This window comes from Hirundo rustica, chromosome 12, assembly GCF_015227805.2.
Source record: "Hirundo rustica isolate bHirRus1 chromosome 12, bHirRus1.pri.v3, whole genome shotgun sequence".
Taxonomy (NCBI): domain Eukaryota; kingdom Metazoa; phylum Chordata; class Aves; order Passeriformes; family Hirundinidae; genus Hirundo; species Hirundo rustica.
Window position 1 is genome coordinate 18246658 of NC_053461.1, and position 27001 is coordinate 18273658.

At 45.7% G+C, this 27001-nt stretch overlaps 1 protein-coding gene across 8 annotated transcripts in view; it reads left to right on the plus strand.

The window, feature by feature from the left end:
- Window positions 1–27001, plus strand: part of CHL1 (cell adhesion molecule L1 like) — a 130448-nt gene that overhangs the window by 34238 nt on the left and 69209 nt on the right. For 2 of the 8 annotated variants that reach the window (XM_040075824.2, XM_040075822.2), the window contains exon 1: window positions 12551–12787. The exons of 5 other annotated variants lie outside the window; for them this stretch is intronic. The gene's annotated coding sequence lies outside the window, so the exon portion shown is untranslated. Of the gene's footprint in view, window positions 1–11550; window positions 11740–12550; window positions 12788–27001 lie in introns of those variants that run through there. One more of the 8 variants, XM_040075823.2, reaches the window with a different exon arrangement.

The window sequence follows — 27001 nt, forward strand, 5'->3', positions numbered from 1 at the left end:
AAGATTCCATCGTGTGATGAGCTCCCTATATTTAGAGCGTTTTTGGTGAATCCGTTACCTTTTAAAAGATATTTGTCAGTGGGGAAGTTGGTAATCATTTTCATTTCATTTTCATTTAAAATTCAAGGCATGATATGTTTATGAGGAGGGTACATGGTCCTGTCATTTTCTACTTGCTTAAAAGCTCCGTAAGTGGTTGAGGAAGCTCCCATCCTGAGGAGAAGAAAGGGCTCATTAAAAAGATTAGCTCATAGGGAACAAATTAAACTTCAGTGCCCTGCATAAAGATTATAATAACTGTAATAATAAATGAATTAATAATGCATTAAAGGAGAATTCCTCCAGTCAGCTTGTCACACGCTTATCCTTGAAAATTGACTTCAGTGAGTTGTGTCACATGAGCTAATGACCTTAACTGATGGATTTGGGATTTTTCTACACTCCAAAATCCGCTCAAACCTGTATTTTCTGTATTTTTGACAGTTAGTATGCTGGATAGACGTGCAGTATGGTGGGTCATTTGGTGCTGCAAGCTGGGGGAAAGTTCTAGTTTTAACCTCAGGTAATCAGAATCGGTAAATCCTGAGAACTTGGAAGGGGAAAAAATCCTGAGGAAGGGGGGAAATTGTTAATCCAGTGCTGGAGGCCGCACAGCTGCTCCAGAGGTGAACATCTTGGGCTGATGTGGGATACAAAATTTATGTGGAACTGTCAGGGAGTAGGTTTAGATCAAATATTAGGAAGAAATACTCTCTCTGAGGGTGGAGAGGGCGACCCAGGGTACCCGGAGCGGCTGTGGCTGCCTCTGGATCCCTGGAAATGTCCAAGGCCAGGTTGGACATCGGGGCTTGGAGCAGCCTGGGACAGTGGAAGGTGTCTCCGGTCATGGCAAGGATGGGAGAAGATGTTTTTTAAGGCCCAGTCTAACCCAAACCAGTCTGGGATGCTCTCTGGGGAGCTTCCATAAATTCGAAGGTTTTGTTCCCACTGTTATAAATATGAATTTTTCAGGATTTAGGAATAAGTTAGAGGGCTCAGCACTGAAGTAAGAGGCATCCATAGGGGTTTAGCTGAGGAACTGTAGGTGCTCAGGCATCTCTAGACAGCAGAAGAGTGAGAGTTTGGGGATTTCTGCCGTCTCCCCTGTGTAAGGGCTCAGTTTCTAATGGTTGTTACACTGGGGAAAAATTGAATTAAGGGAATTGATTATCCAGACATGGTAAGCCAAAGCTGGTTGTAAAATGCATCTTTAGGCACCTGGGTACCTTTAAAATGAGTCCATTATTCACTCCTGAAGCCCAAACCTGCTCTTCTAAACCCAGGCACTGCTGAAGATGGAGTTTACGCGAGCCATGAGGTGGTTAATAATTAGAATCTTGAAAGAATTGAGGCTGGAAGGGACCTGGGGAGGTTCAGAAAGGAATCTGTGGGCTCCGGCGATTTTGGGGAACGCTTTCCAAGTTCCTACAGAATCAGGGAATGGTTTGGGTTTGAAGGGACCTTGAAGATCATCTCATTCCAACCCCTGCCACGGGCAGGGACATTTTCCACCAGCCCAGGTTGCTCAGATTACAATGATTATGTCACCCTGGTGCTTCTCTGTGTCCTCAGTTACACCTGCACACAGGTATTTGTAGATGTTGATTCAACACTGAGTTTCTCCTCTGAAAGACAAGGAAGCAAATTCCTTTTGAGATGCTTTTTTTTTTTTTTTTTTTTTTTAATTTGAAAATAATCGAAAATTCATCTCTAGTGTTCTGTTGCTTTTATTGGAAGGGAATTTTCATTAAAAATCTCATTCAGCATAAAAAGGACAACATCAGTGGGGTTCTTATCAGTGCTTTGCATCATGTTAATACCATAGCCAACAAAGAGCTGTGCAGGTATTATACCAGAACAAAGGAAATTATTCCAGGGATTTTATCGGAGGATATTTTGAGTTTGCTTGTCAAGCCGTGCAATATCTCGCTCTGCTTTATTTGCTGGCTGGTGTCAGAGCAGCTCAACAGTTGCTGGAGTTTGCACAGGGATTCTTTTCTCTCCCTGCACTGGTTTGCTTTGGCACATTATTTGATCCACGCCGGGAAAATAGTGAGATATCAAATAAAAGTGATGCTTTAATACCTGGAATTGTTACAGCTCAGAGGAGCGTTGCCTCTGCATCATTTGAAGTGGTCACTCGGGGTGCTGCAAGTACAGCCCTCTTTTTCAGCCTTCCCAGCAGTGAATTCTGCAGAATTTTGGAGCAGAGCAGGGAGAGCCTGGGGCTGGCTGTGGATAACGAGGGAAGCACAGCTCTGCCTCCTGGGCTGGATCTGCTCCTCCAAACCTCCCTGACTTCCCTCCCAGGGCAGCAGAATGCTGGGGTGTTCTTAAATTTCCAGTAACAAGGCTGGGCTCATTAGCACTCTCATCAAATAGCTTTCAGTTGCTATCGGTCTGACTTGGATTTGAATTGATGACCTTGAGATAAAAGGCTTTTTATTCTATTACCCATCTCCTGAGCCATCAAGTCTTTAATATGCCGTGTAAAATCAGTTTTCAGATGGTGTTTCTTTTATATAATATCGTCATTTGTTACTAATGATGTCTGATTTTGGGTGCTACAAGCTATAACCGTGCACAATGGTACTTTTGTTATTCCTATTATTTCAGATTTATCTGCTGTATTACCAGATACTTGTAGACACAGAGAAAATAGATTGGCAATATTGTGTAATCCAGTTTTATATAAACGAGTTAATAAAATCACATAAAAAGACAAAGTTAAATTCAGCATCAGCAAAGCTCATTTGTTACTTCAGTAAATTGAAGTATAAAATTCTGCTTTGATGATGAAATAAGCTTTGCTGCAAAGTGCTGGATGGGACCAGCAAATGTATGGAGAATCAAGGAAAGATGAGGAAGAATATGTTGTACAAATATCACAATGAGGGAGGTTTATTACATGCCGCCCCTTTCCCCCTGAGGGCTTTTCCTTGAGGATAACATGGAGAAGATCATGTTAAAAACCCAATGTTTGGGGGTTTTTTACCCCAAGTGTAACAAGGGAGCTTTTCCTAGTTTGTTTGATGCCACTGTGTCTGTTTGGAAAAAACAAAACTGGGAGCACTGGGATGAAGATGTGCTTTTAGGGGGAGATGCTTTGGGAACTCTCAGGTGTGGACAACAACAAGGCTGGGCTGGCTCGAAGGTATCCAATATGAATTTGAAAAGGAAGATATCACAAGGCTGGTGCTGCAGCAGTTAATTGTGCCAAATTAAATGGTTTTGTTCCAGAGGAGACAATAATGTTTCTATAAGATGTTGTTTATTTGGGTTTGACGCTAAAAATAAGGGGTAGAATGCAAATTTGGCACAGATTTAAGGGGTCAACCAGCTGAGCCCTCTGGACCCCAGTGCATCCCCTGCCTCCAGCAGAGGTGGTGGTGTCAAGGTCATTTTAGGAGCTCCCAGCAATGGGTCACAGCAGCTTTCTTGCAGATAATTTATGAAAATGATTAACTGTATAGCTCAGACAGCTTTCCATATTATCTGGCCTCAATTTCCCTCTCAGTGAATTAAGGCAGCCGCTAGTGGTGTTCCCAAAGTACAACTGATTGGAGCTTTCTTAATTAAACCCTGTCACGTGTTGGAATATTGCTGCCATGCCCCTTTTCCAACCCTCTCTCTTGCTGGAGTGAGCAAACATCCTCCTTTCTGGGTCATGCTCTCTGAATTTCACGTGGATAATTACCTCCTGTGTCCTGTGGTTAACATCTGGTAATTTTTCCCCAAACACCACTTGTGTCTGGCAGCAGCCTCTCCTTGCTGACTCACGCTTGGATTTTATCCTTTCCAACCTCTGTTCCCGCTGCCTGTTTGAAAAAAACCCCCCCACATATTTTAAAGCTTGCCCTTGGTTATTCCCAAAATAAGCAGGACTATGAATATCTTCTTATTAAATTGTCTTCATTATTTCAGATTGTTTTCCCCCGTAAGTGTTGTCCTTTAGGGTCCTGGTGAAACCCTCACACTGCGTACAACACATGAAAATACGGGGCCAAGTCAAAAACCTGTGCAGGTGTGCTGGTGTGGGCCCTCAATTTGGAAGTGGACGGACAAAAAATAATCTTTGAGTGTGTTTATTGTCAGTGTAATAATATTTGAGAGTGTTTATTCAACCAGTTGTTGAATGGACCTTACTGTGACAAACATATTCTGTCTGTCTATTCAAAGTATATCACAACCAATTCCCTCCTGTGATAGGGTAATTATCCTGATTTAAAAAAAAAAAAAAAAAAAAAAAAGCCTGGGTTGAGGTGATTAGAACTTCACATCTTGGCAGTTTCTTCTCACTTTATATTCCTGGAGGCACTTATAATTTAATTGTTTATCCATTTGCTCCTGTGTCTTCCAGTGATCTGAATTCAGACTTAAGGAGACCTCCTTTTTCCAATTTGTAAAAACAGCTGCTCTGTTTGACCATCCCTTGCTCTCAGTCATTCCAGAGAGCGCTAAAAACTAATTCCTGGTAGTTCATAGAGAACTTCAGCAGGTTCAGAAGCATTTCAGGAGGAATTTAACCCTTAATGACTCATCCAGCTGTATCTTAGCCGCACAGTCCTCAGCTCTCTGCTCAGATTGTGGTCCAAGCTCCAAGTTAAAATGAATCCTCTTGAGGATCTGGTCACTGTAAAACATCTTTTTGCGAAGAAAGAGGTTAAAAAAGATGTAGGAAAAATACCAGCCTTTTGTGAATTGCAGTTCTTTCTCAGGTAGATAATGGACTAATGTTTCCCTTTACCTTTACAATTCCTTTTTGCAGGCAAGGTAAGATGAAGGGATCTGTCACCAAAATCAAAAGGTTCCTTTGTAAGTGACCATCTTTATTTTTTTTCTGATTAATCATGGTTAATTCAACTACTGAAGGGTTAGAAAAACTCATTAGGATTTATATGAACGACTTCTTATTGCTTAATTAAGTCTTCATTAGGTGGTTTGGAAGACTTGAAGATCCACATTTCTGCATTACTCACCCAACCCACGATAACCAGGCAGCTTTATTATTGTTTTTACAGGTGTGGTTATGTTCTCCTATAGCATTTCCTGCCCTTTTTTGCTGTCCTGGTGTCTGATCCTCACTCAGGTCAGCCACTCTTGGTGGAGCAAATCCAGTTTAACAGCAGCAGCAGGGGGAGGAAGGGTTGGTTTTGGGCAGCTCAAGCATCCAACACAGAGGACTTAGAGGGGTGGGAAGGGTTAAACTGGAAATCTTACCCATCTTGGCGAGCACTGGGATTTTTAGAGCTTGGTAGCAGTGCACTGCTTCTCATGATGATGGCAAAAGGCATATTGGAACAATAAATCCATGGTAAATATGATAAATGTATTAAAAAAGGGTGATAAACCACACGTTCTGAGATCTCAAAAAACTGCAGCTTGGGGGTTATTTTTGTTATGCTTCAATAGTTTATTCCAAGTCCTGCCCCTGCAGATTTGGAATGTTAATGCATTTCATTCTGCTATGAAGAATATTCCTCTTTTCTGCAATACCACCTTCCACTTAGGGATTTCTGAGACAGATGTGATATTAAAGTACCTTCAGTCCTGTGCTTTGGAATAAAAGAAATAATTTAAAAGCACAAAACAACGCAGTACCCTTCAGAAAATGGAAATATAATTTCATTTTCTGAAAGTGACTGAGCTACTATTGAATTATTTTCTAGATTTGTTATTTGACAGAATAGCATAAGGGAATGCCAGAGAATGGAAAGTGATTAAAAATGTAAGAATAAGTAGCAAAAAGTAGATAAGCAAATGCTATGTATAGAGATTTGGATCCTGTGAAGAGGATTAGAGAAATAATTTACCAATGGCATTTATTTTGGAAGCCAGTTCAGGTAAATAACACAGCCCTAACTAAGTCAGTGGAGCAAACCCAGAAATGTTGGTTGAAAAATAAGAAAGAAAAAAAAAAAAAGTATATTTTTTTCCTTACTAGGTAAAATATTAAGTTAATAAAAATTAGGAACTGACAATCAGTCTAGAAGTTAGAAAATGAGAAAATTTTGATTTTTCTCTGAGGTTGTGGTAACGTGGAAGCCGCAGAAAGCGGCAGCGTGCAGATGGGATTCTGTTGGCACTGCCAGTGTTCCATCTGGAGGCAGCGGTGACTGGCGTGGCTGTGCAGGAGCTGCCTCCTTTCCTGAGACTCCGAATCCCAGTTCTGACGCTCTGACCCCTCCCGGATTCCTGATCCCCACGGGATTCCCGGAGCGGAGGTTTCTCCAGGAGAGAACAACCCAACCGCGCGTCTCCCGCCAGGGCAGAGGTGGCGTTGGCCATTCCGTCCCTGCCCTGGGGAGGTGCCAGCTCTGGGCAGCACCAGCCCTGCCCTGCTGTCCCCAGCCAGCGCGGGGTGCAGTGTCCGTCTGTCCTGTCCGTGACAAACGCTCAGGGTGGTGACGAGGACACGCTGGCACAAGTTGCCGCGCGCTGTTGGCGCCTCTCCCCGCCCCGGCGTTGGCTGCTCCTTAGGGATGCCAGGGATGGATCCCTGCTTTCTGTGCCACACCTGCGGGCTGAGGAGGCTCCCAGGATTGTGCCCTGCCCACCCAAATCAGGCAGCTGGCAGCAGCAGGAGGCTGGAAAGCCGCCGCAGCTCCCGTTTGTAAGAGCTGCTGTCTCCTCACGGAGCGCCTCGCCCGAGTCGGGCCTGACAGAGACGAGACAAATGACTTGAGGGTTTTCTTTAAATGCTGCTGAGTTATTGACATGTTCTCTCCAAACCCTTCCTGTCGGGCCACATCATAAATTGCTGCTGTAGAAGTTGTTCCTGAGCAGCTCTGAGATGGATCGTTGTTCAGTCGTAGCGACAGCCCGTGGGTTTTAATCTGTTTATTTGGTGGCACCATCTCCTGTGGCTGCCTGGAAATAGGATTTCCAAGCAGGCAGACATCTCTTGGAGAATTCTCACTTTGCATATTTCCTCACTGCTCCGTTTGAAAAAAAAAAAAAAAAAAGAAAAAAACCAGTTTCTTCTTAATGTTTCCATGCCAAGCTTAACATTTTTTATCCTACCAAATCCATTGGTTGTGTCTGGGTATGGCAAAGCAGGGCAATGAGTTATTGCTCAGTGCCCTGATGCACCTTTTCCCCTCAGTGTAGTTGTTCCTCTGTCCCTGCACAGGGCAGGGGCTGTTCAGTGCCTGGGATGATTTGGATGGAATTTATTATCATTAGAGGAAGGGCAAAGCCAGTTGCCACAGAGTTCATTACAAGGGAATTATTTCTGTATATACATTTAGGAAGAGTCAGCCCTAAGTGCTGTTGCCTCATTAAATTCAAGGACATGAGTCCTTGAATTAAGGCTGGGTTAGGGTTAGGCTTGGGTTAGGATTAAGATTTGGGTTAGGGTTAGGCTTGGGTTAGGGTTTGGGTTAGGTTTAGGCTTGGGGTTAGGGCTGTTCTCGCTCTCCCAGACTGAACAGCCACAGCTTTTCCAAAGGCTTGTTTCCCTGGAATCTGCTGCCTGGCAGGCAGACACATATTTTTATTTTTTTCTCCAAACAAGTGGAAAAACAAACCACAAAAAAACCCCTCTTGTCATGAATCCACTCCATTTCAACATTATAACCCGTATCTCCCCAGTCAAGATGTGTGGTTTTTTCCAAAGCCCTGTTCATCACCCAGGATTTTCATCTCTAAAGGGTTTATATTTGAATTTTTATCTTTGAGAATGTTGGTGACTTCCCAGAGAAGGGCTGTTTTGGGGTCTCCCAACACCTCTGGGTGCTGCTGGGTGAGGATGGGTCAGTCCCCAGAGCTGCTGGGGCAGAGACTGGATAATCCAGCATTTTTCAGTAAAACTCTGAAATACAGACACTTCAGTCGGAATCCTGGGTGAATCCCTGCTTGGGCTGAGGCTGGATCTCTCCTGCCTGAGGGAGAGGAGCTGCTGGAAGGTGTGAGGGCACTGGGATGGGGCCAGGGCGGGTTTTTCCCTGGGAAGAGGCTGCTGAGGGATAACCTGGATCCTTTCTGGCGGTCAGTTTGCGCTGGCTGGAGCTGCCCACGAGGTCTCTGTGGTCACAGCACAAGTTGTGTCTCGGGGACAGGGGTGAGGGGACACCCACTAACGAGGGACTCGGCTGCGAGACAAAGGGACACTGTCTGCGCTCGTCATCCCTCATTTGGGAATTAATGAACGGGCCAGCAGCGCCATGAAACCTCCTCCGCTGGGCAAGGAGAGCTCTTCACCGAGTTCTTGCTGCTTAATGATTTCATTTCGGGCTTGAGGGGCTCTTTGTTGCTGTGCAGTGGTTCTGGGCAAACTGGTTTTGTGGGGGGGATCGATATTTTCAAGGATGCCTCATGCTTGCATTAGAGAAATGCTTATTCTTCTTAATTCTTTCACAAAATCCTGCAGATAAATGATGCAAAAAAGGCTTTTTTGATCATCTATTGAGCTGCTGCGTGTGTCCCCACAGGGTAGTTGTTTTCATTAACCAACTCGCGTTTGCAGCTCTACAATGCAGATTTATGTTAAAAAAGTTCCTAATAACCCTAGAGCACAGAATAACAGGGAAAGCAATTCCAGGTAATTAAAAATTGAGCCTTTCTTACAAAACAAGATGTTCTGTAACCTGTGAACCTGAAAGGCAGTCTTGCTTCCTTACTGCCTGCACGGGGCAGAGCTGGTGGCCGTTCTGCCCTCCCCAGCAGGCTCCTGGGTTACTCACAGCCTGCCCGGGCTGCCAGCAAATGCGCTGAGATTTGCCAGTCAGCTGCTCTCCAACTGAATTTGCAATGTCTTTTTTTCTCAGTGGAAGCACTGGCTGGGGTTCCTTTCCTTTGCAGCTCCCCCGATGGAGGGGTTTGGATAGCTGGGACAGGCTGCACAAGCGTAAAGAGCCTCATTTCCTCAACAGGCTGTCCCAGAAAAGAGCATTTCTTTTTTTTTCCCTTTGCCAAGGGAAAAACAAAACAAAACAAAACAAAAAAAACCACCCAGTTCTCATTAATCCAGTCGTTTTCAACATTATAACCCGTATCTCCCCCGTCAAGATGTGCGGTTTTTGCCAGAGCCCTGCCCGTCACCCAGGATTTTCACCTCTGAAGGGTTTATATTTGAGTTTTTATCTTGGAGAATGTTGGTGACTTCCTTTAGAAGGGCTGTTTTGGGGTCTCCCAACACCTCTGGGTGCTGCTGGGTGAGGATGAGTCAGTCCCCAGAGCTGCTGGGGCAGAGACTGGATAATCCAGCATTTTTCAGTAAAACTCTGAAAGCCCAGCCTGGCACTGAATAAACCATTATTTCATCACAAAGGTGATAACAGAGGCATTTTTACTTTCAGAAACATTTTATTGGGAAGCAGTGCCTTTACCAAAGACTTCCCTATTTCAGCCTTGCCAAGGCACTCCAAACACCAAAGCAGCCACACATTCAGAAAGCACTGGCAAAACTTGTTACTCGCTTTGCAATGAGGAGCAGTTCTCGATGCCACTCACCAAAGGATTTCTTCAGCCAAGGGGCTGGAACACGGACATTTGTTTCCCTCAGGGCTGCTGATGCTTTTGACAGGTTTTTTTTTTGAAGTTCCCATCACCAGCCTTTGGACTCCCTGAGGATTGCTGGCCATGGCCAGCCCTGAAACTTTATTTTCCCTTCTTGTAGGCAGTATTAAAGAGCAGTGAGAGAAGGTTGCCTGATGTTAGGATGAACCTGAGCTTGGGTCTCTCGTGGCACTGGTGCTGTTCAAAGCCATTCTCCCACTTGCAGGACAGGTGAGCTGGGATTTAGAGCTGTGTCTGAGGGAAAAGTGCCTCTCTGGATCCCACAGGGGACAAGAACCAAGGTCTGGATGCTGCTGATGGAGGATGATTGTGGCACCTAGGGCAGCAAAGGAGTGTTGTGCCACCATTTGGGGGAGAAATACATCAAGAAAAGAATCAATGTGTTGAAGGAATTGTTTGGTTGTTTTTTTTTTTTTCCTGTGTGTGTGAAAAGGTAAGGGAGTGTTTTGCTGCAGAGTGGCAGAACTGCAAAGAACAGAGATTTTCAGTATTGAAATATAGAATTAACATCACTGATTCTTCACCTTGCTGTGAGTTAAGTGGCCTTTACAGACCGCAGATGTGTATTTATCTGTAGAAAAAGTAAATGTTGTGTTCCGTGTGCTCAGGTAGGAGATCTGACAGCCAGATCCTGGGCTGGCACCCTGCTCCTCAGGGACTGAGCTGGTGCTGATCCCTGCTCCGTTACTGACCAGGAAATATTTAATAAAATAATAATTCAGGAATATTATTTTGGTGTTAATCTCTCCAGACTTCCATCACACCTCATTGAGAAGTCTAATATAAGGAATTGGCTTAATTAGCAATGGAGGATGTTAATTTGTGACTTTCTGTGGAGGAGGTCATCCAGTTCCCAGCTGAGTTCTCCAAATTAGTGACCTGGATGCACTGGATTTATTTATTTGTTTTACAGCAAGATATGGGGCCAGATCTCTTTCCTTCCTCTTCCCATGGGTTTGGATGAATCATCAGATTTCTCTGACTCAGCTGGGTTGGGGTTTTTTTTGTCTCCAAGACTGCCACTTTCACCCATCTGCAATCCATTGAAAAGATGGATAAAAGTAGTTCCAGGCTTTTATCTCACCAGGAAGTTGCAGAGGAGCAGCAGCTTGGTGACGTAGCAAAGGCAGGTGCACACTGACTTCTGCTAGAAGATTCAGAATAACCAAAAATGGTTTACTGTTTGGAAATGTAATTGATAAAAAAGCTGCCATACATCATAAATTGGTGCAGGGTCTTCTGGTGAATCCTGAGACCCTCCTGGTCCTCGCTGTAATTTGCAGGTTGAGGGTGGGAAAACGAAGGTGTAGAAACATTTCATGGTGATCTAAGAGAAATTGTGTGAGAGGCCTTCATAGCCTAGCTATGCTGGTAGTGATCTTACTTGAGTGTTAATTATTTACACACTAATTACTCAGAGTTTCATGTTGCTTTCAGTAGTTTGGCTGCATAAAATTTATTGTCAAGCTGATCTTAACAGAACACCCCCCAGAAAATGAAAGCAGGTGTGGGGGATAGGATGCTGGTAATTGAAAACAAACAAACAAACAAACAAGCAAAAATCTTTGGAAAAGTTTCAGATAGCTCTGAGAGTCAGAGACAGAAGTGAGCAGAGTTGAGGAATTATGTAAAAAAAAAAAAATTAAAATGTCATTTGCTCAGCTGTGACAGAAGAGAGAATTTATGTCTTCCTTGGCCAAGTTCAGCTGCCTCCCTTTAAAAGAGGAGTTAATTGAGATAGGGCAGAAGGACAAACTCAGATATTTTAGGATTGCCCTTTGCAAGTGCCACATCCAGCAAAATCTGGTGCTAAACGCTTTTCCCCTGATAAATGTGGTTCTGCTGCCATCTGATCCACATTTCCAGCTCCGGGATGTATCACCCCGCAAATTGCAAAACTCGGGATTAAGAAACGCGCCTTGAAAATGTGCCAGCCCAGCTCCTTAAAAGGCTCCCAGAAAAGATGAGTCACTGCTCGAATGGCCACTCAGTGCATCTGCAGAGCATTTCAGGTTAAACTCCCTGGAACTGTCAGGGTTCCTTGGGGAAGCTGCTCCGGGGGGCAGAGACAGCGGAAATCCTGGAGGAACAGAGGTGGCATCAACCCAGGAGGAGCATGAGGGCACGAGAGAGGTCCCAAAGCCATCCAGAGCAGTGAGGAGGAGGAGGACCACAGAGAAGGTCTGGAATTTCTGAACTGCTTTGGGGGTCTCATGGCTGGTTGATGGCTGGTGTCCCCAGAAAGGAGCAGATGTGAGATCTTGTGGGGTTCGTGGTGTGCAAGGCAGGGTTTGGGAGTTGTGGTGGTGTCAGAGCACCTCGGGGAGATGTTTGGGATGTGGTTCCCCAAGATTGAGTTGGTGTTTTCTGGTTTTGTCTGTCTCCCCACCTTCTCTTTGTCTCTGCAGTTGTGCAGCTCAGAGCCTTGGTTGTTGCACAATCTCGGTGTAAGGTCAGGATTTTTGTCTATAAAGTCGGGATTTCTGAATTCCGGTCTTAGCCCAGATGTTTTGTGGGTTTTGTTGTTGCTGTTATGATTTTTTTTTCCCTTTTGTTTTCTTTTATCTCTTGACAAACGCTGCTTTCTCAATCTCCCAGCTGTGCCTGACGTCCCCTCAGAGCTGCTGGGCAGAGCTGAGACATCTGAGTTTATTCTCAAGTGTCTGGTGCTTTCTGCTTCTTACAACACAACTTTTACTGGAACACTTCCTTTTACCTTTTCTGTCTTCTGGGTCAGAGAGGAATGAGATTTTTTTAGCCAGATGTTTGCTGAGCAGACGCACTGGGTTTCCTTCGCTGAGTGTGTCTCTGATACATTTGAGCTTTGAAAAACTCGGGCTCAGGTGTTTGTGGGCACCTTTCAGAAAACCCTCGACTTCCTCTGCTGGAAATCAGGTTCTCTTCAGCACTGCTTGGATTTTTAGAGTATCCTTCCACAACCATTTGGGCTGAGCACTCCCAGCTGGCAGGAGGAGGTGCAGTCCCCAGGAACTCCCAGCTAATGAGCTCCAGCTTTGGCTGCTCTGGGATGTGCCAGGTTTTGCCTGGCAGTTTTGTTTTGGTTTTTTTTTTTTTTTTTTCTTCTTCTTCTTTTTGGCTCCTTCTGAAGAAAGGCAGCTTCTTTCTGTCTCTGTAATAAATGGGGACAGCTGCACGTCGAGGCAGCGCCCTTGCAGATCCTGAAGATTTATCCAGACCGTGCTGGAGTTTCTTGCAATTCCTTCTAGAGGTGAGAGTCAAACTCTGCTGGAATCTCTTGCTAACTTTGATGTTACCTTGGTGGTGATTCTGCCTTTGGCTCTATATGGACAGTAAGCAAATGTCGATTATTTCTTCAGACAGGGGTCCTTGTAGGGATAAAAGTTTCTGATTTTCATCGGGAAAAAATAGTGATAGGACAAGAGGAAATGCTTTGGACTGGAAGAGAAGAGGGTTAATGGGGTACTGGGGAGGAATTCCTCCCTGGGAGGGTGGTGAGCCCTGGCACAGGGTGCCCAGAGCAGCTGTGGCTGTCCCAGGCAGTGTCCCAGGCCAGGTTGGACATTGGGGACAGCCTGGGACAGTGGGAGGTGTCCCTGCCATGGCAGGGTGGCACTGGGTGGGATTTAAGATTTCCTCCAACCCAAACCATTCCAGGCTTCTGTGCCACATTTAATAGGACTCTGTCCTAGCTTTTTGTCAGGAAAGCTGAGACTGAAAGAGCATAAATAAAAAATATAATATTTTAAAATATTTTCTATATCCATTTTTATATCTTGTTGATTTTTGTTCCTTTTCTGTTTCTTCTCCACTGTTACTTTGTGTCTCCTTTTTACTTCTTTTTTGTTTCCCTTTTTTTTTTTTTCCCCTTTTTGCCACAAAGTCACAGCTTTCCCTAATCTGTGAGGTACAGACCAGAATGTTCAATTAATTTACTTTTCTCCTTTGCCACCTGCATTATTTTTTGCCAGTTGTTATTACCAAGTTTTGTTCTTGCTCTTCCCTCCAAGCTTTGCTCCACCAGAACTTCCCAGCCCGTTCAGAGCATCTCTGCTCTATAATTACTTTACATTTCTTTATGGCTTCTCTTTAGGCAGGGGAATTGCACAAGTTAATGTGAATAATACTAATTATTTTGGATCTGCCACTGCACGACTGATGATGAATAATGCAGATACTGCTCTGCTGCTGGATGCAGTTGTTGGGGAGTTTTGCCTTTTTCTCCTCATCACCTCCCTTGAAGTATTGTGACATTGGATGACACAGATAAACCCGGGTTCTGTAATTAAGGTTTCTTTTAATGATCCTGGAAAACACTCAGCTTTGCGTGTTCTCCTGGTTTAAATGTGGTTTAATCAGTCCTTCAGTTTTCCTTTCTGCTCAGAGCTCTGCTGACATTTCTCCAAAGGAACAACAGGATAAATATTCTCCACAGGAATATCAGTAGGGTGAAGTTTCAGGATGTTGGATGTCCAGAATTGGTATGTTTAGGTTTTCATATTGATGGTGATCATTTTGTGAATTAGATCAATGATTTTTTCCCATCTATCTGTGGAAGGCCTGGCAGATACCACTGAGGAGGGAATTTTAGTGCCTGTTTGACTTTCCTAATAGAATTCACCTTCTTTTCCATGAGCATTGGGGTGATTGGGATTTTTTTCCACTCCTGCTTCCATAAAAGAAGCTTTCATTCTCCATGTACAGGCTTTTGCAGCTGCAAAAAAATGAAATTTGATGAAAGCAGCAACAGGAGCCATGGGTCCCTCACCCCCTCACGGCACACTCTGCCCAGAATCCATGGAATATGTACAGGAAAAGCTCTGCTTGGGTGGGATCTTATCTTCCCCCACAGTTTGCCAGCAGAGCTGCTGCTTGCTGGGCTAAAGAGGAGTCATTTCTGAGTGGTGGGTGAGGAATTTGTGACTATCCAGCTCATCTGTCTGAGCTGACACTGAGCTCTGAGAGCCCTGTCCGTAACTGGCCAAACTGATATTTTCAGACTGGATTTGATCCCTTTCAGGCACCGAAACTCAAGAACTTAATTTTATTTTTTTTTCCCTCTCATGCCCTCCCTCTTTTTCCCCCCCTGTTGCTGTTTAATATTAAAATGCTGCATCTCTTGGTAGGGAAGTCAGCAGGGATGCTCCAGCTCAGGGGGGATGTTAATTATCAGCGGTGCAGGTTCCCAAACCCCTCTTGGATAGGCACAGAAAGCTCAGCCTTGCATTCAGAGCTGATTCCTGGAAAAGGAGGGCATGGGAATGCAGCTCTTTCTCAGAAGGATGCTCCTGCAACTCCAGAAAGGTGGTTTTATTCTGTCTCAGGCTTGGAAATAAATCCGAATACATCTTTGGGTCAGCCAGCTTTCTCGGAGTGTTTGGGAGTAGGAATGGTGCATTTCCAGCTGTAGCTTTCTTCCTCACTTGCAGGTGAAACCCTGTGGAAAAGGACCAGGGAAAAAAAAAATGGACTGTTTGTTGATTCTTCCTATAGCAGAATCTTTTGAAATTTAGCAACTCAGCTTCCCAAAGTCACAATTCCCACTCAGGGATGATGTCTGTTGTAGTAAAAAAACCCCACCTTGGTGTTCCCAGAACACAATGAACTCAAAATGAATTTATTGACTGTATGGCTTGAATTCAAAGATCTTTAAATGAGAAAGAAAGAAAGAAGCAAGCCAATTTTCCCAGCAGAAACATTTATAGTGGGAAGAAATAGTTTGAAAAATTTAATTTTTCAGCCTGAGGCCAAACAGAGCAATCACATATAGGATGAATCAGATGGATTCCATGTGCAGAATGCTGGGAAATCTGCTTTGAAGCATTAATCAACACTTTCATGTTGTGATTTTTAACTTTGTAATTACAATCATGCAGTATTTACCAAGTGTGAATACTTACATTGCAGGGATTTGTTATCAAATTGGACGTGGGGCTTAATTTAGATTAAATTCAGGAACTCTGTGTCTGGAAATCACTCAGTACTTTGCGCCTTGTAGGCAAAAGAAGTTCAGAGGAAGAAGGTGAGAAGGAGGAGAGGAAATAAACACCCCAGCTGCAGAGACAACAACACACTGATTTTTCTCTTTTAATTAGCAAGAGGGGTGCAGGTATGAGAATAGAAACAAATCAGCTTGATGTAAATTCATGGCAAATCAGAGGTGCACTGCAGATACCAAAGGATTAAACACTCCAAGCAGAGTCCTGTGGAAGCTGGGTTTAGGAGCTGATTATTGCGAGGCTGAGCCTAAGTAATAAGCATGAAATGTTAATTAGGCTCCTGGTATCTCATGAAATAAAGGTGCTTTAGCATTAAGAAATGAAATTGAACCAGATTTAGAAGAATATTTCAAATTGTTTTGCACGATAAGCTAACACAAATATTGACTCCCTGGTCCATTAATGCAAATAAATTAAATTATTAGGGACTAATGGCTGGTTTAAACTGGAGAGGATCCAAAGCAGGAAGCTTTAACCTTTTCCCTACTCATCCCTGACGCTTGGGATGAGCAGCAGTTGTGTCTCCTGCACCGGAGCACTGCTGCTCTCCAGGGAAGTCTTTGGTCAAATCAGTCCCTAATCTTTGATAATGCGCTCTCCAGAGGGGCCTGTGGCTAAATGCTGTGATAAGTAATAGGATATGCAAATCAGATCTGCCCTGGTGGGGCCTGGATGTCATAAATGAGTGAGTTACAGCAGGGAAGCTGAAACCTCGGCTGGTATAAGAGCGTTCTCTGGAACTCAGGTGTGTCCCAAGGCCTGGTTATCCACACCTGGCAAGGTCAGGTTTGAGATTTGCAATCCACGTCACGCTGCCCTGGGCTCCTGTTCCTCCTCCACAAACGCTCCAGAGCGCAGAGCAGTGCTGCTTTGTGACCGAGGCTGCCAGAGCCCCAGCCCAGGCTGCCATGGCCCTCAGCTGCCCGCTCCTGCCTTGCTTTTGGCCCAGCAATTTTCCTTGTGCACCACAGAGATATCACTAAGAACCTCTGGCCCAATTCCTTGTTTCATTATGGATGACAAAATAAAACATTAATGGGTTTTTTTTTTTTTTTTAATGTGAACTGGGAGTTAAATATTCATTGTTTCTTATTACTTCAATGTCACTAAGCCTTTGATGTGCTGCAGCTCACAATCTCTTCTCCCTGCTCTCCGCTTGTACCCTTTTAGCTCCTGAGTGTGAAGGGCTTTGCTTGTGGCTCCTTCCAGGGCTCAGCAGCTCCTGGGGCTCTCGCTGATGGATCTGGGATGCATCCTGAGCTGTGCCTGGCTCCTGGCTGAGCTCTGGCTCTGGGCTCACTCCTCTCCAAAGCCAGGCCACCTTTCTGTCGCTGTTTGTGTCAGTGTCACAACAGTGCCAGCTCCTGGGCTTGGAAGGGACATTAAATCCCACCCCTGCCATGGCAGGGACGCCTTCCACTGTCCCAGGCTGCTCCAAGCCCGGTCCAGCCTGGCCTGTGTTTAAAGTTCATGGAATACTGGGGAATGGCTGTGTTGGGAGGGCAGAGAGAGGCCCTGGGCGCTGAGTGTGGCATGAGGGGGATGTCCCATCCATGCTGAAACAGCAGCCCAGGCGAGAGGGATGGCTTTGCATTTTGTTTCGTGGAGCTGCGTGTGTCCTCTCTTTCACCTTCAGAGCCCCGTTGTGTGTCTGGATTGTTGTCTTGCTCCTTTACATCCCAAATCAGCTTTCATGCAACTCGCCATCCCGAATTCCCCCTTCGGATTGAATACTTCTGTGCTGTGATGTGCTCATAGAATCACAGAATGCTTTGGGTTGTGAGGGACCTAAAGATCATCTCTTTCCACCCAGGGACACCTTCCAGCATCCCAGGGTGCTCCAAGCCCCATCCAAGCTGGCCTTGGGCACTGCCAGGGATCCAGGGGCAGCCACAGCTGCTCTGGGCACCCTCAGGGCCTCCCCACCCTCTGAGTAAAGAATATTTTCCTAATATCTAATCTAGCCCTGCTCTTTCCCGGTTTGAATCCATCCTCCTTGCACTGCCTCCACATGCTCTTGCAAACAACCCCATTTGTTTCTAAGCGAGTGTGTTCAAGCGTTGAGTGCCCGCTGTCCTTTAATGGCAAATATTTTCCAGAAAAATGACATTTGAATGGGTTCCTGTGGCAGTTTCCCCAGAACAGGAGCAGAATCTCTGTAACTGTGTGTGAAATATTTGTGTCTTGTCCTTACTCAGAGCTTAGTTCACACCAAGGTGCCACAGTCACCAGATGTGTAACTCCCTGAGGGCGTGATCTAAGTTCTGTTGAGGGAAATAAGCAATAATTTGAATATCAGTGTTGAAAAGGGATTTTTTAAGGCGGGGAAAAGTTGTAAAAGTTGATTTTATTTATTAAGTATAACCGTTAATTATGAGTTTTGTGTACATTGGCCGGTTATTATAGATTCTTGTCATGGAAGTCGCATCCTATGGGTCTGGGCATTTCCAAGTCCAAAGTTCCTCACAAGCAGTTTAAAGAGAATTCTTTGTCAGAGACATGATCTCCCCTGAAGGAAACAACACATTCTGCTTTCTGGGTGATTAAATATTTTGCAAAACGATTTAATGTAAAGTTTAATTTGAAAGCAGCTGTTAGGTTTGAGCGAGGGCAGGTCTGCAGTGCAGCAGACACCTGGGGAGGTGATCACTGTTCTCTAATGGACCGGAATTTGGCTGTCAATAATTGAAAAAGAAAAAACAATAGAGGTTGAACAAGTGATAGAGTGAAAGATATTGTAATTTCATTCAAAAAAAACTTCCACAAAGTTCCAAATTCCTGCCCCAGATTCTGATTTCTCACTCCTGGGTGTTGTGTTTACATCCTGGAGCAGGGTGTGGGTGAATTCGGGGTGTAGGGAGGAGCTGGAACAGCACCAATCCTAGGGACAAACTCCAGCATTTGATGAAAAAATAATACAATCAATTAATAGATAATCAAGTGTTAATAATTGAAATTGACTTGGCGATGAGGGTTTTTAATATTTAAAGATTTTTCTGATAGATGAAAATGAATCACGGTATGACCTGTCTGTCTGGAGGGAGGGAGACAGAGGATCTGAAACCCACTTGAGCCTCAGCTGATGTTTTGTGGTTCAGAAGAGGCTCAAAATGTATTTCCAATGTGTTACCTCCATCTTTACAAGCATTCAGGGAAAAGAACATCAATATCTGCAATGAAATACATTTGAAAGGAGTTGGGGCTTGCTTTTCGTGGGGTTTTTTTTTTTGGTTGGTTGGGTTTTTTCTTTGTTTTAGTTTGGTTTTTTGTTTTTTTTTTTTGTTGTTGTTTTGGGGTGTTTTTTTTGCCTTTTTTCTCCTTTCTTGTTTTGTTTTGAGGGTTTTTTTTTAGTTTATTTGGGTTTTTTAGGGGGGTTTTTTGGAGCATTCAGAGAATGTTGCTTTTATGTTGCTGCTTCAGGTGAGAGGGCAGCAGCAGAGGCTGTCCTTGGCCATGACCCCAGGAGATTTTGGGGTGCCTGGGCCAGTCTCAGGTGTTTCTGGTTCTGATCCATGGCAGTGCATGGAATATTTTTCCACCTGCTCTGGCTGTTTGAGCCGGGATGAGCCAGGCGGGCTGTGACACCTGAAATCTCAAAGGAAAGAAGAGCAAGTCTGCATGAAGTTGCTCCTTGAGGTGTAGGAACGGAATAGTTGAAAGATGAATTTACAAAGTGATGACTCTTGGTTATTTGTGCTATTTCTCCAGAGGTTCTTCAGCCAATGTTCATTTAAAATTAGCTTCCTTGCAGCTTTTCAGTTCTATAAACTGCTTCAACTAACACTGCAAAAAATTGGAATTAGAATTCCTCACTAGACTCGTTTTTTGCTGAGGGCAATGAACAACTTTGGAAAATTCAGTAGGTACCAGGTCACCAAAGGAAGCAGAGCATAAACTACACGAGATTATCTTGGAATAAAGAGTAAAGAAGGAAGCATCTTAATCTTAGATTCTGCATTTATACGTGCATGACTTCTCCAGATAATTTTAGCCTCATAAATTCATAGCAATTCATATATTTCAGTCTCGAAAGTCAAAGGTTTTCCAACTCCTTAGAAAAAAAACTGTTTCTGTTGTCCTTGGCCCCTTTCCCAGTTCACCCTTCAACTCTAAATTTATTGGCAGCACTTTGGCTTCCAGTAGCTGGTGCTTTATTCGGTGGCTCTGCAAGAAGGTCTGGGATAAAAATCTGGACCCAGGAGAGAATCCAGAGGTTTTTATCCCCCTCGTGGACAGGAGCACTACACTCCTTCTTGGAGAGATGCTCTTCAAGACATCTATAGGAAAAGGTGGTAGAAATAGTTTGGAAATGAGGAGTGTGGAAAAGGGGGAAGGGATCTGAATCTCTGGGAAAAAAAATCTTTATGAAATGCTACCCAGTTTTGTGTTTCATGTTTTCTCTCCTGAGCAGTTTTAATCTTGTTTTAATTTTGTTTTAATGTGTTGGGGTTTCTTTTAGTTGGTTTCTTTTAGATGTGTGCTAATGGAGGCGAGTGTGTGGCAGACAATAAACCGCGTAATGACTGTGATTAACATTCACAAAGGTAATTCAGGTGGGAAAAACCTCGGCAAGCCTCATAAACGCTTCCAACAGGAGGATCTGCCTCTTCAGTTCTTGAGGGGAATTGCACAAACCGCAGAAAGAAAACCCAAAACCCACTCTGGGATTTTCAAATTACCCTCGGAGATCGGGCTCAGAGATTACTGGAGGCATTAACGCGAGCAGAGCATCCACATCCCTGGGAATGTTGGTGCCCATCATCCCAGATGCCTGGAGAACCCGGTGTCCTGCAGGGAGAAGCTTCTGCCGGGCTCGGGGACTTTGGGCTTTCATCCTGCCGAGTCCCGAGGTTTGAAATGAGCTGTGCCCAGTGAAATTTGTGAGCGAACTGGGAATCAGGGAGTGTTTCCTGCGCTCTGCAGGAGGCAGGGCTGGGATGGGGAGGAGGATGGGCTCTGATGTCCAGACAGCTTTTAGCAGGGCTGCCCCTGTGCTGGCTTGTACAAAGTCACCTCTGATTGCCACTTCTGGGCACGTCATCTGTCACAGCTGCGCTGTCTGCTGGCCATCGATGTCCTTTTGGACACATTAATGTCACACCCCGTCCCTGCGCCGTGACCAGTATCGTAGGAAACAATGAAGGAAGCAGATGCACGTTATTTCTTAATTATTATTATTTTATTGCCGTCTATAAATAATTTCTCTTTCCCCCCCCCTCCAAAACCAGGTTCCTATTTGTTTTCTTTTTTCCCCTTTTCTTGTTTTTACTCTAATGGGCTGTCTCAGCTCCATAGCCATCAGAAATCACGGCCTGATGAGGCTGCTATGAAACATTTAAAGGTTTAAATTATAAACTCACAGGAAGAAAGCCAGTGATGCATGATTAGCTGAAAATTTTAAAACATAATGGTCGTATTTTTCATCTGCATGTACAGAAATGGCTGATGCCAACTGTAATGTGATTTTTAATACATATTAATAGAGTCTGTTGCAGTGTGGCTGGTTTGAACACCTTTTGGCAGATGGCTGTGGTATGAGAGAATGCACAGTATAAATTTGTCTTTTAGGGAAGGAAAACAGTGCAGGAGTGCTGAGGGTAACTCTGCTCAGAGACGTGGTTCCAGCACATCACTCCTGCAACCAGAGAGACCTGAGGCAGGATTAAATTTGCCAGGGAAATGAAATAAATGACCAGATAAACTCCTGTGTCAGAAAGGAGCTGGCTGCTGGAACAGCTTGCTCATATCCCTGGCCGTGTGTCTGTCTTTCAGGTCCTGTCCCTTTGGAGGTCAGAGGGTGCAAAGCCATGGCTGGGGCTCAGTTCAGCCCTGGAAAGGTTGGGGTGGAGCTGAGCCCCAAGGCTGGGAGCTTCAGCTGTGTTGAGGGCTGGAGCAGCTCTGCTCTGAGGAAAGGCTGAGAGAATTGAGGTTGTTCGGCCTGGAGAAGGATTTGTGATGACCTAACTGTGCCTTTCGGTGCCTAAACGGGCTCCAGGAGAGCTGGAGAGGGACTTCTGCAAAGGCCTGCAGGGACAGGACAGGAGGGAATGACTTCACATTGAAAGAGAGTAGCTTTACATGGGACATTAGGAAAAAAAATTCTTCCTGGGCAGGCCCTGGCACAGGGTGCTCAGAGAAGCTGTGGCTGCCCCTGGATCCCTGGCAGCATCCAAGGCCAGGCTGGACATGGCTGAGAGCACTCTGGGACAGTGGAAGGTGTCCCTGCCATGGCAGGGGATCAAACAAGATGGTTTTTAAGGTCCCACCTAGCCCAAACCCTTCTGTGATTCTCTGTGGAAGGCAGTAACCACAGTCTTAAAACTGATGTAAGGTGTGAAAGAAGTTGATGGCTGAGCATTTTCTCCTTTCTGTTTTGTGCTGTTCAGAAAACAGAATTAGCCGGTGATGAATCCGCGAGTCCTGTAAGTGTATTCCACTTTCTAGGTAGTGGCCTGACAAATGGCAGGGGTTTTGTAGGAAATCACTTTAGCAAACGCTAAAGGGCACTCATCTCTGAGCCAGAGTGCAGCAGCTGCTTGGGCAACTTATTGCCGTGCTCAGATTCCCAATCGAGGCGCTTGTTTGTAACCGCTCTGCCTGGTAACCCTGGCACGGCTGGGGGAGCCCAGAAAGAGATATTTTAAAGAAATTTGCATTTTCTCCCTTGGAAATCTTGGGAGCCATTCTCATTCCTTGAGTTTCCAACAAGAGAGGCAGTAGCTTTTGGCTTCTGCCATATCAGGATGATTGTCAGGGTGCCTAATGAGCTTTGTGCAGAGCCAGCGCGAATTCGGAACATATGTGTGCAGCAAGAACCTCGCTGCTGCTGCCTGGGCACGCTGCTCCACAGGCAGCCTGCCTCTCCTGAGCCTTGGAGCGTTGCAGTGCTTCCAGATTTGCAGTCAGGGCTGCTCACCCTCATCGAGCTCATCCCTTTGAACATCTCTCCGCGGCGAAGCCGAAGCGGAAACAAATCCTGGCGCGAATGACGGGGCGTGAGCAAACCGCCTCTTCTTGCTGGGTAGGGCTGTGTTGTCTCTGGACAGAGAACTGTGCTCCAAACCTTCCAAAAGCAGCTTTGTGGGGTGAGGTGGTGGCTGGTGTGAGAGCACAGTGACGGGCTGACAGGTTTGCACTGTGCTCTGACACGTCGTGGAGATGGAGCCCAGCTCTTTGCTGGAGATGCGGCGATTGCGGACGGAGCGATGTGTAATTTACCGAGCTGCTTGTTAATTCCGCCAGGTGACGAAATCTCCCGGGCATATAATTACTACAAATGTTTACTCGACTCTACCACATCGCTTGACATTATACCCCACAAGTTTGTACCCCACTGAAATTACAGCCTGGCTAAAAAACACCGTTAGGCAGCAAAAAAAAAAAAAAAAAAAAAAAAAAAAGGTACGGATGAGACTAAAGGCATTTTAAAAATGCCTTCTACGCCTTGGGATGGCAGCCATTCATCCCATCTCCTGCTGGTTACACACTTTGTAACAGCTATTGTTTCCACGGCTGGGGTGTAATTTTCCTCAGCACGTTGGCAGCGCTGGCGATCTCAGCAACAATCCTCCCAGCGAGGCTGCGGGGCCAGCGCGGAGCAGCCTGCCTGACAGAGATTTGAAACCCTTTTGTGCTTCAGGATTAGTGAAACGTTCCCAGGCAGACCTGTTGGAGTGGGTGATGTGCGGGATCCTGGCTCTGTCACCTGCAGGGGAGCTGGGCTGGCGTTGGGGTCGGGTTGTCACCCTGCAGGTGACACTTCAGCCCGTGATCCCTGTGGAGCCTGGGGCAGAGGAAGTGCCAGATTTCCAATGAAATTGAAGCCACCCTCTCAAGGTTCATGGCTGAATTGCTGCTCAGGGGCTTTTCGATGCCACAGGTCACCCCCAGAGCGCAGAGCTGAATATTTTGGGGTGTAGGGGTCACCAGTAGGTGCTGGGTGAGGCTCTGGGATGTGTTCTGCAGCACCATTGCCATCTACACAGCAGCCACAGAATCACTGAGCTTGGAAAAGCCCCCCAGGATCACCAAGTGCCCCATCCCCACCCTGTCCCCAGCCCAGAGCTCTGAGTGCCACGTCCAGGCGGCACCTCCAGGGATGGGCACTCGGAACCTCCCTGCCACTGCTTCTCCGCCAGGTCTAACAACAGGTGAGCCAGGCTTTGCACCAGTCTGGAGGTTTTCTGGAGTCCTGAGTTGTCCCTTTGGATAGAGACAACATCCAGCTCCTGGGAGGGTTCCTCCTCACCTGCAGATTCCTTTCAGCAGCCCTGGAGCTGATTTTGCAGTGAGTGAGAGCCGCTCCCAGACGCTTGGGATGCCCAAACTTGTCCTTGGAGTGCAGGAGCTTAAAGTATTTGTTGAAAACACTGATTTCTTCGAGTGTGGAAGTGGTATCCCTGGTGCCCAACAAGCTTCTGTGAGCCCATTTAAACATCAGCCAAGCTGAGAATGGAAACAACTTTCACTCTAACAAAGCCAAAGTTGCAAAATTAGAAATGCTGTTATTATGAAAGAAAAGCAGACAAAATTAGGAAACAGAAAGCTCATGTGTACCTGGATTAGGAGCTGCAGAAGGTGTTACCTCCAGATGAGGAATCTTTGCTTTGGTGAGTTCAGCCTGGCAGTGCTTGGATTTTGGACAGGTCTCTTGGGGGTGGAAGCCCACCTGAAGCTTTCCCTCTTTATTGTTTAATTTTCTGGCTGCTCCATAATGTAAGAGGCATTTTGGAGCAGCTCTCAGGCTCCCCAATTCCTGCACTGATCTGAAGGATCTGTGTGTGTTGTCAGCTTGGATTTACCTGCCTGGTGCCCAGGAGAGCACCAGTGACCTTGGTTTATGGTGAATGGACCTGAGGGAAGCAGAGGGAATGGGGAATTTTCTGTTCCACACGCTGCACACAGCACTGCAGTTCCTTGGTGATGTTCATAAACACGTGAATCATATTAATAAATCCCCCCCAGAAAGATTCTCTTGAGATAGGTAACCGAGAGTGGCCCCAGCCCTGTTTTTGTTCACCAGTTGCTCCTGTCACCGGGAAGGCGGCGAGGTGTTGTGTTGCTGAGTGGAATTTGACAGGTTTCCCATGGAAACAGGAGATCAGATTTTTGTTTCTTTGTCAGTGAGGCTGATGTCAGTCAGGAGCATCTGTGCTGTCCTCAGAGGATACACCCCGGTGTAGACTGGAGTAAGTGAGGACTGAGTCCTCCTGTGCCCATGTGCTGAATAATTTGTACAGTCCTGTCTGCTTTAATGTATCTTATTTATATACATTTTTAAAAATTGCTTGGTGCTGCGATACTGGTATTTCTTTTTGAAATAAATTCCCGCTGTGGCTCCAGCCTGGGGAGTTCAGGCAGGTTTGAGACGCTCTCAAATGCAGATTTTTCTGCTTTGCTCTCCGATCCCCCCAGACTGCCGTTGCCATCTCAGGCTCCCCAGTTCCCTGCTCGGGGCTTTCACGCCCAGGCTCTCTTCCATCCCTTCCCCAGTGAGTTGCTGTTCCAGCCTCACAAATTCTCCCAAGTCCCTGTGCTGCCTGTCTCTGCCCAGCACTGAGCCCAGCTGCATTCCCAGAGTTTGCCAGAGCCATCCCTCTCCCAGGATCTGTTTCCTCTCTCCTGGGTGTGGAACAGCAGCTGCTGTGAGGCCACAGCCTCGTGTGCTGCCTGCTCTCCTTTCCTTATGTGCTCCTCCTGCTGCCTCCTCTTTCCTGAAACCTCCCTCTCTCCATCTCCATTTCACCCTCCAAATCCTGTGCTCCTCTCTGCTGCTGCTCCTCAGCACTTTTATCCCTCCAGCCTCATGGAATCATGGAGTGGGTTTGGGGTTGGAAGGGATTAAAGGCTCATCCACGCCCTGCCATGGGCAGGGACACCTTCCACTATCCCAAAGCTGCGTCAAGTCCTGTCCAGCCTGGCTTTGGGCACTTCCAGGGATCCAGGGGCAGCTACAGCTTCTCTGAGCATCCTGTGCCAGGGCCTCAGCACCCTCACAGGGAGCTCATCCCTCGCTGCCTCCTCATTTCTGCATGGAGGGGGACCCCGGCTGTCTGTGCCAGCTGCTGGAACAGCTTTGTTCAAAAAGCATTACAGTTTTTGTTTCCCTTTCCCACCTCCAGTGTCAAACTGGATTAGGAGCTGCTGAAGGTGTTACCTCCAAAGGAGGAATCTTTACTTTGGTGTGTTCAGCCTGGCAGTGTTTGGATTTTGGACGGGTCTCTTGGGGGTGGAAGCCCACCAGGAGATTTCATTCTTTATTGTTTAATTTTCTGGCTGCTCTGATGAAGAGTTGTGTTTGGGTTTTATTGACACTAACCTGGCTCTGCTGTTTGCAGTATGGAAGCAGGTGAGAATCTGAGTCACACCTGGACCAGGTAAAAAATGAGTCAAGACACATCTGCTTTATGAAACATCAGTTGGAGCTTCTCCTCAAGCGAGTCAAGCCTTCACTGGCGTTGGGTCAAACCTTTAATGCTGTTCCCAGGGTTACCTGTTTTAGGAAAAGAGGGAAAAATTCCGTGCAATCCAACAGCAGAGTAAACCCCAGGCTTCCCTGATCCTGGTTGGGAAATAGCAGAAAGCATCCCAGAGGCATTGCTGGACCTGGCTGCTGACGAGGAAGAAATTCTGAGAGCAGCAAATGCGCAGGGAACCTGTTTGAAATCCGGATTTCTCAAGAATTCTCTCATGCACGTCACGAAACTCACCTCCATTCCCTGCCTCTGTGTAAATCTGCTTACTATGGGTTGTGATATCATTTACCTGATCTAAACCTCTGTAACTGGTGGGAGAGAAGGGAAAAAAAAAAAAAAAAAAAAAAAAAATCTCTTTATGAAGTGCTCTGCCAATTTACCATGCCATAAAACAGGTATGCCATAGTTAGTACCAAGGCCTAATTATGTTAATGACAGAATTTAATAATCATTATTAAATCCCAGCAAACTTTATTTCTTTTCCTTATTGTTGATGGTTGTCCTTGATAGGAAAATGTGGCGATGCCTATCATAAAAATTAATTTTTGTTGGGATTTCACACCCTTGCAGGGGCTTGGGGTGCAGGAGGCCTCGCAGGCGGAGGCGGAGGCTGATTGCTGTAATCTTTGCAAGAACAAATGTGGTCCACAAGGAGAGCAGGGAGGGGAGAGAAAACTCTCACAGCAGCAAACATTTAATTAAAAAAAGCTGCCTGGGCCAACTAGTCATGGCAGCAGCTGCTTAAACAGAGCTCTGTCCTCTAAATAACTTCAGCTAAATAAAGGAAAAGAAGAGTGGAAGGGAAAGCTCCAAGGGCTTGTGCTGTAATTGCAGAAATGGGTTTCATTTTTTTGCATGTTGGTGTCTCCAGTAGCCATGAGCTCCTTCTCTGGCTGTCTGGAAAAACAGGATGCTGCGAACTCTGGGAGTTTTACAGAGGAGAGTGACAAGAAAGCCAGCTGCCTGTATTTGAGCAGTACAGGGTCTCAT